Here is a 16,779-nt window from a genome sequence, read left to right on the forward strand (position 1 = left end):
TATTTTTAAATCTTAACTGTGACCTTATAGAACAGGGTAGAACTAACTGCCCCTGTGAGTTTCTGAGATTGTTAACTCTTTAAGGCAGGGGTCCTCCAACTTTTTAAACATGGGGTCAGTTCACTGTCCCTCAGACTGGTGGAGGGCTGGACTATAGTTTTTTTAAAAAAAACTATGAACAAATTCCTATGCACACTGGATGAGTTGGCAGCTAAGCAGGACAGGCAGGGCCGGATAAATGTCCTCAGCGGGCTATATGTGGCTCATGGGCCATAGTTTGAGGATCCTGCTTTAAGGGATTAGAGAGCCCCATTTTTTTTTTCCTGCCGAGCTGCTGGTGGTTTTGAACTGCTGACCTTGCAGCTGAGCTCCCTAAGTAGTTTAGAATTAGAGTGTCCTGTAATTTGAATTCTACGGAGGCCTGGCACACTGTTGGGTTGTTTAACTTTAACATCAGCTTTTTAAACCTACCAGCCACTCTGAAGGAAAAAAGAGGATGCTATTTGCTCCCATCAAGATGTACAGCCACAGACACCCTCTCAAGGGTATCTTTGAGTTGGAATCGACACAATGGCAATGGGTTTGGTTTGGGTATCCTGAATTCTATGTCAAACACAATTATTCCCACTTTGGGTAAAGAAGTGTTGACTGGCCAGACAAGGACGTCTTTTAGGTTTCATAGTTTGTTGTTGACTTAGAATTAAAGTATTTTCAGTTTGTCTTCAAACTACATTTCTGTGGAGTAATAAAGGTCATCTGTGTCTGACACCTCTTGAGATGCATCTTTAACGAATAGAAGCATCGATTCCTTGGGATTTGTTGAATATTTTCCCATTCACGCAAATGACATCCTGAAAGAGGACTGCATTTTGAATCACACCTCATTTGGACACTCATAACTTATAGGTTAATTGTTTAATGTTTTGAACATCAGTTTCACTTATCCGTAAAGTGTATATCTACCTTTTGTGAACACTGACATATAAAACGTGTGTAAGTAACATCACTATATTATGGGATGCACAGTAAGATTTGTGTATTAGTTCACCAAATATTTTTTGAGTACACACGAGAGTTCCAGCATTCTTCTAACACTGTACATATGCTAGTGAACCAAACAAATCCTAGATCTCTTTGGCTCTTAAGGCCCTGGAGGAAAAGCAGAGCATACCAGAAAGATGTTTACTTGTGTATTTTATTGACTATGCAAAGGCATTTGACTGTGTGGCTCAAACGTGTATGTGGCAGTTGCGTGAAAGGAACAAGGGCACATTGCATGGTTTGAAATCAGGAAAGGTGTGCAACAGGATTATATTCTCTCAGCATCCTTATTCAATTTGCATGCTGAGAAAATCATCAGAGAAGCTGGCTTATATGAAGAAGGATGTGGCATCAGGATTGGGGCCAGGGAGTGGCAGGCATCCTATCATACTCGAATGGAAAACATTCCTAACGGCCAACAAACAGACCTGGAACTATTTACAGGCTTTTCTTCTTTTGTAGTTGGTTTCTGTTGTTGTTGTTTTGCTTTTTTTTTTCCATGCTTATTGTCTCGGCATGTCTACCTAGATAAGATACGTGGGATAAACAACCCAACAACCCGGAGGAGAAAACAAGGGGACACGGGGGAGAGAGAGGTAGGGGAAGGGGGTTTCAACAAACCCAAGGGCAAGAGAACAGCAAGTGATCTAAAATCGATGGCAAGGAGGGGACAGGTTGCCTGGTGGGGCTTGATCAAAGGCAATGTAGCCTAGAGGAATTACTGAAACCCAAATGAAGGCTGAGCATGATAGTGGGACAAAAGGAAAGTAAAAGGAAATAGAGGAAAGAACTAGTAGGCAAAGGACATTTACAGAGATCTAAATATAGACATGTACATATGTAAATACATTTATATATAATGATATGGAAATAGGTCTATGTATATATTTATATGTTTAGTATATGTTAGGTAGCAGTTGGACATTGGACCTCTACTCAAGTACTCCCTCAAGGCAAGAACACTTTGTTCTAATAACCTGGCATTTTGTGATGCTCATCTTCCCAAAATGATCACTGGAGACAAAATGGGTACATAAGCAATATGTGTTGAAGAAAGCTGATGGTGCCCGGCTATCAAAAGATATAGTGTATGGGGTATTAAAAGCTTAAAGATAAACAAACAGCCATCTAGCTGAGAAACAACAAAGCCCACATAGAAGAAGCACACCAGCATGTGTGATCATGAGGTGTCGATAGGATTAGGTATCAGGCATCAAAGACCCAGAACAAAAAAATGATATCAATGTGAATGAGGGGAAGTGCGTAGTGGAGACCCAAAGTCTATCTGTAGACAATTGGACATTTGGACAACTGGACCCTTACAGAAGGGTCACAAGGAAGAGACGAGCCAGTCAGGGTGCAGTATAGCACCAATGAAACCTAGAGCTTTCCTCTAGTTTTTTTTTTTAATTTTAACAATTTATTAGGGACTCATACAATTCTTATCACAGTTCATACATATACATACATCAATTGTATAAAGCACATCTGTACAGTCTTTGCCCTAATCATTTTTTCTCCTCTTTTCTTTTTTTACATTTTATTAGGGACTCATACAACTCTTATCACCATCCATACATATACATACATCAATTGTATAAAGCACATCCATACATTCCCTGCCCCAATCATTCTCAAGGCATTTGCTCTCCACTTAAGCCCCTTGCATCAGGTCCTCTTTTTTTTTTTTCCCTCCCTCCCCTTTCCCCCCTCCCTCATGTGCCCTTGGTAATTTATACCTCGTTATTTTGTCATATCTTGCCCTATCCGGAGTCTCCCTTCCCCCCTTCTCTGCTGTCCCTCTCCCAGGGAAGAGGTCACATGTGGATCCTTGTAATCAGTTCCCCCTTTCCAACCCACTCACCCTCCACTCTCCCAGCATCGTCCCTCACACCCTTGGTCCTGAAGGTATCATCCACCCTGGATTCCCTGTACCTCCAGCCCTCATATGTACCAGTGTACAGCCTCTGTTCTATCCAGGCCTGCAAGGTAGAATTTGGATCATGGTAGTTGGGGGGAGGAAGCATCCAGGATCTGGGGGAAAGCTGTGTTCTTCATCGGTACTACCTCGCACCCTAATTAACCCATCTCCTCCCCTAAACGCCTCTATGAGGGGATCTCCATTGGCTGACACTTGGGCCTTGGGTCTCCACTCTTCCTCTAGTTTTTTAATGCTTCCTCCCATCCACTATCATGACCCCAATTCTACCTTACAAATTCAGCTAAACCAGAGCATGTACATGGGTATAGAGAAGAGCTGGAAACACAGGGAATCCAGGACAGATAAATGCCTCAAGACCAATAATGAGAGCAGAGGGGAAGGGAAAGGTGGGTGGGGGGGGGGGGAGGAGGAATCAAGCACAATGATCTACATATAATTCCCCCCCAGGGGGAAGGACAACAGAAAAGCAGGTGAAGGGAGACATAAGTCAGTGTTGAGACATAAATAAAAAAGACATTATCAAGGGTTCATGGGGAGTGTGTGTGTGTGTGTGTGTGTAGGTGGCAATGAGCTGATACCAAAGGCTCAAGTTGAAAGAAAATGTTTTGAAAATGATGATGGTAACATATGTACAAATGTGCTTGACACATGGATGGATTGTGATAAGAACTGTCCGAGTCCCCAATAAAATGACTTTAAAAAAGGAAAGAAATTATCTGTAGGATTTTAAAGCTATCAAACAGCTAAAACTGAGATTTTTTAATACATTTAGAGATGGGTTAAAGACATTCCCTAGCACTGGCATGATTAAAAATTTATGGAGGGACTGAAGGGGCTTGGCCCTTGAGCTTGGGTACAAAACTTGACTCAGTCTCAGTTCTGGATGGATTGTGTTACTTATTGTCATTATCTTTATAAAAGTAGCAGTCTCCTGCTGCTTTTACAGAAAGCTCCATCAAGTAGAAAGAAGCTATGTCACTGAATAGCCCTTTTGAATTTAAAATATAAAACAAAAGTAGGAATTGTAGGAAACTAAGAATTTTGATGAAAGTGTAGCAGCCTAGTCTCTACACTCATGACCACAGGTCTTGGAAGACCAGCTCTAATGAAGGAAAACTCTCACAGTTCTGAGCTAGAGATAAAACTTAATATGCATTCTCCAGATACAGAGAGTCCTCTTCACAACTGCTCTCCTTTAAGATGTTAATGTAAAGCTGCCTTTTACAGGTGCCTGGCATTTCACTACTCACTTCTCTGTTGTAAGATGACTATCTCTTAAACCAGTCTAGCTTCCTTGTCATGCTAAAAGTCAGCTTCTCCTTTGTCTCTTAGCTGCCTGGTAGTTATGGAAAAGGATCCACTCTGTAAATTCAGAGGAAGCCAGATTCTTCAGGAAACAGGTTTTGCACATGTAGCCTCTAAAATAAGATGTTTCCTAGCGAAGCCTACTTTCTCACACATAGTGTTGAGAATATGCTTATCTCTAAAGCATTCTTGGCCTACTGTATTCTTAAGAGCATTTGTCACCATTTGTTCACTTGCCTACCAGACACTTCCTTTGAGATGTTCTCCAAAAGAAGTCAGTATATCTCAGATTCACATTGCCCAATCTATTGTCTATGTGCCTGATGGAAGTTTGCACACATTTACTAAATACATAGCTTTGGGGAAAAATCCAGATTGTTGGGGGTACCCCCACATATATACTCTCTGTTAAAATAATTTTGCTTTCTTTGATTTGGATGGGAAGACCCTGATTCCCCTATCTTTACTTTCTTTTATATTTTCCATAATTGCACATGCCCCTCCTAAGGAAGGACCCATTCAGCTGTGAGGCTGAGTCCCACAGATCAGGTGGCTGCCTTCCAAATGTCTTGGCAGAGATAAGTGAGTACTTCCAGTAGTGCATGTATTGCATATGTTTATTGAAACATCTCAATTGATATCTGTCAGTTCAGAGAGCTTTGGTTCTTACCAATACAGAATGAAATGTAGACTATGACCAAAGAAAAATCTAACTGTATTGGAAATAGATGAAATAATCTCACCAAAGTGGATGGGGGAGGTAATAACCTAGGTAACTATGGAAATGGGTAAAGACCATTAAACTAACGTCACCAAGAATTGCGCATACATACACATTGCACTCAAATTGAAAAAAAACTGTATCTTACATGCATATAGGTTAGCAATTCTGAAACACTATACAGAAATCAAACAATGATGTACTTATGTGAAGGATGGTAGGAGCCAGATTTCTCACCCTAGGAATAAGAGGGTATAAACAACAAAGCTGGAAGGCTATATATATTCATTTGGTGTTGAATTAGAATGAAACATTTTAAAATCATGTTTAGTTTAACATACAACCTGCTGATGTTGTTAGGTGTTACCCAGCTAACTCTGATTCATAACAAATTTATAAATAACAAAATGAAATATCGCCCAGACCAGGGCCATCCTCACAATAGGAGGTATGTTTGAGTCACCCATTACAGCCGCTGTATCAACCCAGCTCCCGGAGGGTCTTCCTTTATGTAGCTAACCCTCTACTTTGCGAAGATTGAAGTCCTTCTCCAGAGACTGGTTTCTCCTGACAATATGTCAAAAAGGAGTGAGACCAAGTCTTTCCATCATTCTTTTCAAGATATATCTATCTAGTAAAAATGCTCATAGGTTAGTGTATGTACACATATATTTCCTCACTCAGTCAGTTAGGCCTAAAAGCAATGATACACCAGTAGCAATGAACAAACAACGCTCAAATCTGGCTTCTGATATAATTTTCCAATTATAAAAAGGACAGAGTTGGGGGGAAATGAGGAGCTGATGCCAGAGGCCTACATGGAGAGCAAATGTTTTGAGAATGATGAGGGTAATGAATGTACAAATGTGCTTTACACAATTGATATATTTATGGATTCTGATAAGAGTTGTATGAGCCCCTAATAAAACAATTTTTAAAAAAGAAACAAAAAAAGGACAGAGTTGTTGGAAAATGGCTAACTCTAGGATTGGGGCAAAAATTACAGAAGATGAAACGGAAGCATCTGGTAGTACAAGAAAGTAACGTGGTGCAAAAACAAACTACAACAAAAGCAGTTTGTCAAAGCACAGGAGCTAACTGAACGAGTTCCCAATGGCCAAAGTTGGAAAATGTTAAGAAACAGTAATGCAATATTGAATTATAACCCAAAGTATAAAATAAATATCCATGAGTTCATACTGATATAAATAAATGAGTGAATAAATAACTAGGGGAAAGCAGATAAATCGGTGCAGCAGAATTCCAAATAATTTACATAGATACTCTGCCCTCAAGAAAGTGCGCCAAACTCCATGTCCCTTAAGGTTAGACTGTTTGTCGAGACTTCTTTCCAACGAGTACATTAATGGGAAGTCGAACGGAGTCATTTTACAGTATAGAACTATGACATATTTGCCTGGGTCAAATGAGCAAGTTTAAGATCACTGGAGAGAATGGCTAACCGCCTCTAAAGTCTACCTCTAAGTGGCACTCTACCTCTAAGATCTTCCTCCCCAAAAATCTGCCATTTCCGGGTAATCATGAGAAAACCCACAGACGAGCCCAGTGTTTCTCAAAAATGACAGAAGTCTGTCACAGCCAAGAAGAGTTCAAAGAGATATTAAGACTCCATGCAATGTGCTCTTCTGGATATTATCCTGAAACAGAAAAGAGGCATTAGGAAAAAACTGAAAAATTCTTTAAAAACGATGGATTTTAGTTAATAATTATGTATCCCCATTGGTTCATTAGTTGTGACAGATGGACTAGAGAATGTAAGATGTTAATAAGAGGAAAAGCTAGTAAACATAGGACACCATCTGCAGCATCTTTGTCGTATTCTGAAAACCTACAACTACTTAAAATTAAAGGTTAGTTGGAAAAATCTATTAATGATCTCAACAAATAAAAATAATGAAATACTATAAACTATGGGTATAGAAAAATTTGGTAACATGAAACAAATTTAGGGAGAAAAAGATCCAGAGAAAGTCAGAAACAGAACAAACCTTCTGTAATCTAAGTAATATGCCAAGTTGAATTAGAATTAGATCGAAAACAAACTATGTTTAATAAGTAAAAATTACCATGAGAAAAGTAGATGAGAGAATCTATATTAGAAGAACAAAAATTAAAGGGACAAAAAGTTTAAGAAACATTTTATAATTTACAGCCACTATGGAAATTGATCTGGCAATATCTAAAACAGATGGAAATCGAGTTACCATACGACCCAGCAATCACCCTACTGAGCATATACCCAGAAGAGGCAAGAAACAAACCACAGCCAGACATCTGTGCTCCAATGTTCATTGCAGTATAGTTCGCATCTGCAAGGAGTTGGAAACAACCCAAATTTCCATCAACTGACCACGGGATTAAAAAGTTATGGTGTATACATACAATGGAGACTATACATCACTAAAAAGCAGTGATGAACATGTGAAGTATTTAAATATTGACTTCCGCTCATCTCTCACAATCATGTCTATTACTTTATCCTCTTCTTTTATTTTGAGGATCCATAAAATGGCTCACAAGTACTGATCAACTACAATAATTCTTTCTGAAAATACCAGCCCATGAGATGCCAAGTATATCTGCTGAATAAATATAACCATAAGTTTTTGTACCGCAAACATCGGTGTCTGAGTCAAACCTCTATGATTTGGATTGTTTGAAATATAACGAAAGTGTCTGGATAAATGTAGAAATAAAGGCAATACAAAGAATGGATAGATAATGATTGATTCTGAAATTGAGACTAGCTTCCTTTTCGTAACAGGAAATATAGCTGCCAAGACTTGTTTTATCTAAATCATTTCACTTCTATCATCATAGAAAGTCAACTTTTCTTCTTAGTTCTAGTAAGAACAGACCTTTTAATTGCAGTTTCAAAAGTGTTGTGAAGGGAAAAAACATATAATGTCAGACATAATAGAGGAAAAACAACTAGTTTAGACAGTAACTCCCAAACCAAACTCACTGCCATCATGTCAAATGAGCAAGTGAAGACACAGTGCGGGAATTTTTCCCGATCTGACCCCACCACATCCAGGTGAAGCACTAAGGGCGCGCAACAGAACAGCAAGGGGAGCAAAGCAATGAAGTCCCCAGGGAATACCAAAAATAGACTTTGGGGTCAGAGCATGGCACCCCAGACTGACTGCAAAACACTCCTAAAGATCAAAAAATAGCCCTGGAACTATTTATAGGCTTTTCTTTTTTTGTCCTTGGTCTTTGTTGTTGTTGTTTATTTGTTTTTGATCTATCTATAACCCCCTCCCAGGGGAATGGACAACAGAAAAGTGGGTGAAGGGAGACATCAATCAGTGTAAGACATGAAAATATAATAATAATTTATAAATTATCAAGGGTTCATGAGGGTGGGTGGGAAGAAATGGGGAAATGATATCAGGGACTCAAGTGGGAAGAGAATGCTTTGAAAATGATGATGGCGACATATGTGCAAATGTGCTTGACACACTGGATGAATATATGGATTGTGATGAGATGTAAGGACTCCCAATTAAAAAAAATTTTTTTAAAGGAGAGTTAGAAAATCATATGTCTTGGAAATGTCCATTTGCTTAAAATATATGTAAAATGACTTCTCGAAATGACCTTAAATGGAATTGTTAGACCACCTCTTGTAGGGACATATCCCCATGAATGTTCAGTGGGTTTGAAGAAGAGGATCAGGCAGCCATTAAGAACAAAGGAAGAAAGTTCTATTCCGGACTGGAAAAAAATTTTCAAATTTTGTCTACTGTTATTTGTGGAGAGTCCTGGTGGCATAGTTGTTACATCTTTGCTACTAACTGCAAGGCCAGCAGTTTGAACTACCAGCCCCTTCACGGGAGAAAAATGAAATTTTCTTCTACCGTAAGCAATTACCATCTTGGAAATTCCACACTGTCCTATAGGGTCACCATGGGGTGGAATCAACTCGATAGCAGTGAGTTTATATTTTTTTGATTATTGTCCTCTATATATAGTTGGCAAATAATAAGAACTTAAAAAGAATCTAGTCTTTCGGGAGGTTCTTAAGTGCTTGATACAAGTCAAAAGTAGAAATAATAAAGTAATACATTTTGTCAGTCTGTTAAAATTCATATGAAATATTGGGTGATGGGGGTTGTTTTCAGCTTTTTAAGTTGAATGTTTGAATCACCTCTTTGAGTAGTACACCTGTTATTGTTTTTGTTGTTGTGTATATGTGTACGGTTCTGAGGAGGCGGGAGGAAAAGAGGATGGAAAAGGCTCTATGCCAGTGTGTTTATAGTGAGGCAAGAATAACCCACTGTTGCTTATGTTTGTGAATTGTTTTACTTTCCTGTGTATATAGTGTATATGAAGGATAGATGAGTCATAATTTATAACTACATCATCCTAGATGTTAAAGAGGTTGCCAGTGTATAGCAAAATTAGACTTAATAAAACTAGTACATTTTATGTTAAAATTCTTTAAAGTCTTCTGAAAGTGGAGCATTTATAGCTCCCTTGCTCAGCACAGGAGGGAGAGAAGGGAATGGTCTACAAAGCCATGTTCATATTTTGAAGACACTTTAATATTATAACTATTTTTACATGTATACAGATTTCCCCCAAAACTGTATAATATGCTGTGTATACAGTGGACCAACAGTCCTTATTTGAAGCATCTAGTCTATCTGGATGTTTAGAAAGGCCCAACATATGTTACAAGAAGCAGTAGCAGTAACATATCACTTTGTATATATCTTCCTGCTAAAATTCACAGGAAAGGTTTTTTGGGGGGATGGGATTGTTAAACCCCTCTGGATGGCATACCAATGTCAATTCTTGTTCTTGGTTTGGAAGAGGCAGGAGGGAAGGAACTACAAAAGAGAATATGCTAGTGTGTTCATATTTGGACAGTCTCAGCCCAAATCATTATAAGCACTTTGCTTTGCAGAGTGGAATATATATAATGGACAAAGGAGTCCTAACTTTGCAGAATGTAGTTTCTAGATGTTCGGCACTTGTCTGTCAGTTTGTCACACTTTGATGGCTTAGGTGATACTATGATGATGAAAGGTATGTCACGGGGAGTCCAAATGCCAGCCGGGTCACTCAAAGTGAACAGGTTTGGGGGCAGCTTCCAGATGGAGAACAGATTAGGAAGAAGAAACAGGCTATCTACTTCTGAGGAATTAACCACTAGAAATCTTGTGGACAGAATAAAAACATTGTCAGATATTGACAAGAAGCAGAACACGGTTGGAGGCAGTGCCAGAAGATGAGCGTGTGAGGTCAGAAAGCACTCCGAAGAAGACAGAGCAGGAGTTGCCCTCTCAGAGTGGAGTGAACCATAGTGACTCCGAGGGAGGAAAGCCTTCAGGACTTTCATTTGCTGATGGGGCAGGACTCAACATGAGAAGCAGCAGCTGCAGACATCAATTAATAAGGGGCACTTGGATTGTATGAAATATGAATCTAGGAAAATTGGAAGTCATTAAAAATGAAATGGAACACACAAAGAAGGATATTCTAGGCATTAGTGAGCTGAAATGGACTGGCATTGGCCAGTCTGAATCAGAAAATGGTACGGGTTACTATGCGGAGAATGAAACAATCAAGAGGAATGGTGCTGCCTTCAGACGAACATTTTATGTTCCCATTCAGAGGGAGGACTTGGGAAAAGAAAATTGTTTTGTTTTTTTTTAAAGAAAATTGTTTTAAATCCCCTAGAAGTATACATATGCTTATTTTTGTTCACTGAGTTGATAGAGGTGAGAAGGGGGAGGGATTTTAGACCATAATGTTTTTTAGAAAACACCTTCACATTCTAGCCTTTGCTACAATTGTGTTGTGTTCAACACTGCTTTTATGTATAGTGGACACATTTCAATCCTTGTTGGAAACAACTAGAAATAGTCATTCTAGATGTTTAGAAACGCCCAACATATGTTGAGAGGATGTAAAATAACACTGTTCAAATAGTTTCTCTCTTCTTTTGTTGTTTCATAGAAATGCTTGAGCTTGGGGAAATGGAAGTGTTCCTTCTGATGTCTTGGAGGCAGTGTACTGAACAGTGGTGGGGAGTGGGAAAGAAGATCGAAAGGAGAGGGTTCTATGACTGGGAGTTAGACAAGTTGCCTAAACATGGTTTCATACGTTCATTTCAGTTATGAGATATTGCTGCATGTTAAAGGACAAACAAATCCTAATGTCCAAAGTATGTTAAAATAAAAAAAACTTAACCAAATTCACTGCCATAGAGGCCAGTTACTATAGTTGTCTTTTATAAAAAAAATTTTCTCCTATAAAAGCAGAGGATTTTTTGGTTGTTTGTTTCTTTTCTTGATAGACTCAACCTAATATATTCTGGCTTGTCAAAGTACCCATGGCTTTGGACTTCAAAATGGTACATATTTATGAATTCATATTGTGTGACCTCAACCACCTTGTGAGCAAACAGCTCAATTATCTACATACACACCTAGGACGTAGAAAGGCTGGTCAAATTGTAACTGTCGAATCATCAAAGTGATTTTGGATACCTTTTATGTTTTGTTTTTTGCTGTTTGCTTCTTTCTACAATACACATATTTTAAAAGGCAAACAAGGAAAAAAAAACAAACCTTATTTTAACAACTTGTATGGAGTCCCCATTGCTTGCAGAATACTGTTAGCTTGCTAAAAAAAAAAATCCAACAATGCTATTTACATTATCAACAACAAAATTAAAAGGTTCATAAGAACAAATCCAATAAAAGTGCTTGATCTTTATAGAGAACATTCAACTTCACCAAAAATAGTAAGGTGGCCCTGAAACAATGAAAAATAGATACCATATCTATGATAAATTTCCAAAATACATTTTCAAGCAGATAAGCTGAGGAGCTAAAGAATTTAAATTTTAGTTTTGCTTACATTGGAAGGAAACTGTGGCCTTTGCATGTAAAAAGAAATCCAGATAAAGAGATGGCTTGGTAAAATTTGATGGCTTAGAATATTTAAGGATTGACATATGAGTAGAAAATTCAAGTGGATCAATGAAGCTGGATTTCAGATCTTCCAGGCTAGAAAAATAATTGTGTTCCTAAAAGCATAGAAGTGGTTGTTGAAGTCTTAAGAAGTAATAATAGCAGTTAAGGAGGGAATACTGAGAAAAAAAGGGTGAGGGAATGTTTAAAAAACAGAACTAATATGTTTTTAGGTGTCAGGAAGACAATAACTAGGTGCTAAAAAGAAAATAATCACACAGTGACAAGAGCAGAAGGAAGAGTACAAGGAGGAAAAATGGAATCTCCTTTTGAGAAATGAAAAATAAACTACATTTAACTTACTATTTCAATCAAACTGCATTTAATATTCTGGCCAGCTTCTTTTCTTCCCGTGCTGTTTCATTTTTCAGCACCGAGTGAATCTTTTTCTTGTATTTATATATGCAAAAGATACAAATGATTATGTCATTGTTATTTTATCATTTTTGTAGATGTTGCTGAATTCCTCTTCAAAGAGGTCCCATTTCCATTTCTGCCAATAAAATGACATATTTTACTTATGCTTGGTTTATTTCCTTCCGTGGCTGCTACACAATAGCAAAGCATAGCGAGGCAGGATCTCAAGAGTAAGCTGCACTCAGTGAGATGGAGTCCCGTTCTCTACTTCCCAATAGGATCAGATATCTTACTTCTTAAAATTAAGTTGTTGATATCCCCTGCCCTTTGACTTTTTGTATGATTTTCTAAATAGATATCACAATGTCTACATGTCCATTCTGTTAATTTTTTTCTTCTTCCTTTCCCCTTGAGTAACCTTTTAAAAATGTTTCCAGGATTTTTTTCAATGCACTAAGAAAATTTTTTTAGAGCTTTTAAAGCTTTCTCCTTTTATCTTTCAATAATTGTTCCATTTGGTGTCATCAGTTACAATCTGTCTTTCTTGAATTCTTGAAGTTTTTTCTAATGTTTAGTAATTTTCTCTACTTATTTTTCATAAAGGTCTAGCTTCTATGTTGTTCAATTTATGCCTCTCTGCCCTTGCCTTTTTGGAATTGCCATTTATACCAACAAACACCTTGTCCATTTCAAGGCATGTCCTTTAAACAGGACGATGAATCAACCAATCCCCTCAGTAAACCTAAGTCACTCAATTCTAAAGGGTGGATTTTCAAGGCACTATTTGAATAGCAATTACATGACTCCATGGAGAAGAATGTGGCATCAGGATTGGAGGTAGGCTTATTAACAAGCTGTAATATGCAGATGGCACAACCTTGCTTGCTGAAATTGACTTGAAGCCCTTGCTCGTTATGATCAAGGACGGCAGCCTTCAGTGGGGATTATAACTCAATGTAAAACAAGGGTATATTAGAAACATGGCATTGCAGCTGCTTTCTGGGGGGGGGGGGAAGGTGGCAGGTCTAGTATACAGTAAGGAAATGGCTTACAAGGTAAATCCTTTAAGTGTTCTTTATTTTTTAATTATGAAAGTTTAAATATACAGAAAGGTGCAGAGAAAAGGACCTATAATATTGTATCCATAAAAATTAGCCACATTTGGAATATTTTAAAAAGAATTTCCCTTGCATTCTTCCTCCAATCTAATTTTTTCCCTCCCCAGGTTTCTGTTTCAAGTTTATTTTCATGAATGTTTAGCATTTAGCCATGATAAAGATATAACATTGATTTACATGTTTTTACTTTATATAAACAACTGATATTATATCATTAAAAACACTTTCAAGTTCTATCTCAATACTGTTTTTTGAGATTTATCCATGTTAATAAAATTAACTCTAGTTCATCCTTCTAACATATATTAAGCCTTATTTAAGTTGTTTTCAATTTTCATTCTCACAATGCTTCAGTGGACCTCCATTCATGTGTGTCTTCCTGCACATACTGGGGGTGTAATTTTAAGTGTGGAATTGGGATTTCAATAGTATTCACTTTACTGGATGTTACCCAATTGTTCTAAATACAGTTAGTTCTAATGGCACTGTTGTGGAAATTCCTAAAGCACCACATTTTTTCCATAATTGCTATGGAATTTTTGCCAATGTGATGCTTTTGAAAGAGTTCGTTATTTTATTTGGCATTGCCCTTACTATTAATGCATGTAGTCAATTATTCTAATACAACAAATTCATCCATTGTCACCTGACATGAACCACCATATTATATACAAGAGCTCTACACATAGATAATATTCAATAAATTTCTTTGTATCCTTAAAAATTTATACTTCATAGACGAATTTCAGAGTACACTTGTGTATTGAGTAATTTGGTTTGGATTGCAGTGTATGTAAAGAGCTGTTCATTTTGTATGTTGTTTCTTCAGTCTAGTTCTCAAATTATATTTGTATTATTTTGCGGTTTTCTGGTATTAGGAGATTTATGTTTTTATATTTAAGTATCACTATTAAATATTACTATGTAAACATTAATACCGTCTCCATCGCTACAATTTATCCTGTTTAGGACACGGTCTTTTTTATTCATTGTCTCCTTGTATCCAAACCAATGTGTGGCAAGTTACTATGGTAGTGTGCCATCAGGTCCATTCTGACTCATAGCAACCCTGTAAGACAGAGCCGTTCACAGGGTTTCTTGACTGTCATCTCTACAGAGCACATTGCTAGGTCTTTACTTCCTTGAAGAAGCTGAGAGGTTCAAATGACTGACCTTCCAGTTAGCAGCTAAGCCCTTAAACCACTGCTTCACCGGGGCATCTTTGGCAAATGGTAGCTACTCAATATTCATTGAATGAATGAAAGCCAACCTATCTGTTTTCTTCCTTCAAGTTCCTTTTCAGTTTTTCAACAAATGAACCAAAACTTTGGACACTTTCCACTTTTTCTATAGTGGAACAGTTTAAATGTGTTAGAAATCATCTAAATGATTGTGAGAGTCTAGTGCCTTTTTACGGGAAAGTATGAGTTTTCATGTTTAGTGGGTTTTTAGAGTTAATTGTGATGTAAGCTAAACAGAAATTCTACATTTCAGTGAATCCCAAATTTTATTTATTTTCCTTATTTCAACTGATGTGCCAATCCATTCTTCATATAGTACAGGCTCTCTGGTTATCTGTTCAGCATACAGATCAAATATGTATAGTGAAAGGATACAACACTGATGCACATCTTTCTTGGGTTTTAAACCATGCAGTGTTTATCCTCTTGTCTATGCTTATGTCCCACAAATACATAATTAAGTATCCCAAAATTCACTCTTTGCAATATAATCCATAATTTGATATAATCCACACTGTCCAATACCTTTGCATGGTCAACTGCCTTAAATTCATACAAAAGCTGAAAAATGAATAAGGAAGATCAAAGAATTGATGGCTTTGAATTATGGTGCTGGCAAAGAATATTGACTATACCGTGGAGTATGAGAAACAAATCTTAGAAATGCAGTCAGAATGCTCCTTAAAAGCAAGACCAGCAAGGCTTCATTTCATGTACTTTGGGCATGCTATCAGGAGGGATCAATCCCTGGAGTAGGACATCATACTTACTAAGTACACCAACTACCACTAAGTCAGTCTGACTCTTAGTGACCCTATAGCAGAGTAGAACTGCTCACTAGGTTCTCTGAGGTTGTAAATCTTTAGAGCAGCTGACTATCTCCTCTTTCTCCCAAGGAGCAACTATTGGGTTCAAACTGTTGACCTTGAGTTAGAGTCCAATACTTAATCCACTGCACCGCCAGGGATCAGTTGACAGAGTAATGGGCCACAGACAAGTGCATGCTCATTGAGTTGGCACAATGGCTGCAACAATGGGCTCAAACAATTGTTAAGATGGCACAAGATCAGGCAGTATTTCATTCTGTCCTACAAGATTTGCTATGAGTAGGAACTAATTCAATGGTACCTAACTACAACAACATGGACTACCAAATATGCCTTGGAAGAACAAGAAATGAGGATGGTGAGACTTTATCTCACATATTTTGGACATGTTACCAGGAGAGATAAGTCACTAGTGAAGGAAGACTATCATGCTTCGTGAAGACCCTCAATGAGATGAATTGACATAGTGGCTGCAACAATGGACTCAGAGTTAACAACTGTGGAGATGGCACAGGATCAGATAATATTTGCTCTATTGTACATAGGGTTGCTATGAATCAGAAAAGACTTGATAGCATCTAACAGCAAGAACGCCATCATCCAATCTATTCTCATTAAAACCCTCCTAAAACCAGTTATAAGTACTATATTTGTACTTTATTATCCATTAAGGTACAGAGACTCTCACTTATGTTCTACAATCTTTAGGCTTTCTTAGTTCTAACCTAATACTTCCCAGGGATGCTTTACATGGCTTACCAGGACGTCTTGTCTTAGCTGTAAGGAGTAAATTAGCTAATACATGTTGAGTACTTTGCACAGTATGGTGCGTAGTAGGCACTTGATACATATCAGTTATTATTTATTGAGCATCTGCTTACATGAGGCATTTTGTGAAGTACTTTATATGCAGACTTCTTATTTATTCATAAATCTACAATGGAAACTAATACTTCAGTTAATACTTACATTTCTAGTACATACCATCATTTATTGCCTCTTTTACTAATTAAAGAAAACCCTGAGATTTTTGGAAGTCAAACAAATTGTCATACAGTGCCACAATAGTGGCAGAACAATGATCTTTCCATAATCTAAATTCTTAGTCATATGAAGTGCTTAGCACTCAGAGAAGAAGATTGAAATAAAATAGGGTTGAATTCTAGTACAAATCAGGCAGGGGAGCATCTCATACACAATTTTTAAGATTGTGGATA

At 37.6% G+C, this 16,779-nt stretch overlaps 1 protein-coding gene across 1 annotated transcript in view; it reads right to left on the reverse strand.

Annotated features, from left to right (window-relative positions):
• Window positions 1-16,779, reverse strand: part of LOC142431672 (uncharacterized) — a 107,856-nt gene that overhangs the window by 74,514 nt on the left and 16,563 nt on the right. The gene's annotated exons all lie outside the window — the stretch shown is intronic.

This window comes from Tenrec ecaudatus, chromosome 18 (genome assembly GCF_050624435.1).
Source record: "Tenrec ecaudatus isolate mTenEca1 chromosome 18, mTenEca1.hap1, whole genome shotgun sequence".
NCBI classification, from domain to species: domain Eukaryota; kingdom Metazoa; phylum Chordata; class Mammalia; order Afrosoricida; family Tenrecidae; genus Tenrec; species Tenrec ecaudatus.